The 470-nt window shown below is 30.6% G+C and overlaps 1 protein-coding gene across 1 annotated transcript in view; it reads left to right on the top strand.

Annotated features, from left to right (window-relative positions):
* Positions 1–121, top strand: part of DTHD1 (death domain containing 1) — a 13,819-nt gene extending 13,698 nt beyond the window's left edge. Inside the window, 1 exon segment of the mRNA XM_042871857.1 lies at positions 51–121. The gene's annotated coding sequence lies outside the window, so the exon portion shown is untranslated.
* Positions 122–470: the final 349 nt, after the last annotated feature.

The raw sequence follows: 470 nt of genomic DNA, 5'->3' as shown, positions 1-470 counted from the left end.
TTTCTTTTCTTTTCTTTTCTTTTCTTTTCTTTTCTTTTCTTTTCTTTCAGGTGACCATCATATTTGGAAAAAGAACTATTTCTTCTTATACGTTCTAAAATCTAAATTAATTGTATTCATCATATAGAGCTCTTGTACTGAAGGTACAGATAATAAAATAGGTGTGTTTATAACATTCTTTAGCTATGTATTTGAATACTTTAAAAAATAATTTCTTTCCAGAATGCAAAGTAATCTTTTTTTTTTTCTTTTTTTTCTTTTTTTTCTTTTTTTTTTTCTGAAATAGTATAAGGGTTACTCCAAAAGTAAAGCTTACAATTTGATTACGTTGGCCCACAATATCATAGACAGTTACTGGTGATGCAACAGTAGCGGCTGAACTGTCCTGCCAATATTCCATTACATTTCATTGCCATGCAATAGATGGCAGCAGAGGGGCAGTCTGACAAAATGGCGTCTGACATGGAAGT

The sequence above is a fragment of the Lagopus leucura genome, unplaced genomic scaffold (genome assembly GCF_019238085.1).
Source record: "Lagopus leucura isolate 7727_CA_CO unplaced genomic scaffold, USGS_WTPT01 Super-Scaffold_100004, whole genome shotgun sequence".
In the NCBI taxonomy this organism is placed as follows: Eukaryota; Metazoa; Chordata; class Aves; order Galliformes; family Phasianidae; genus Lagopus; species Lagopus leucura.
This window is presented reverse-complemented; position numbering and strand designations above follow the sequence as displayed.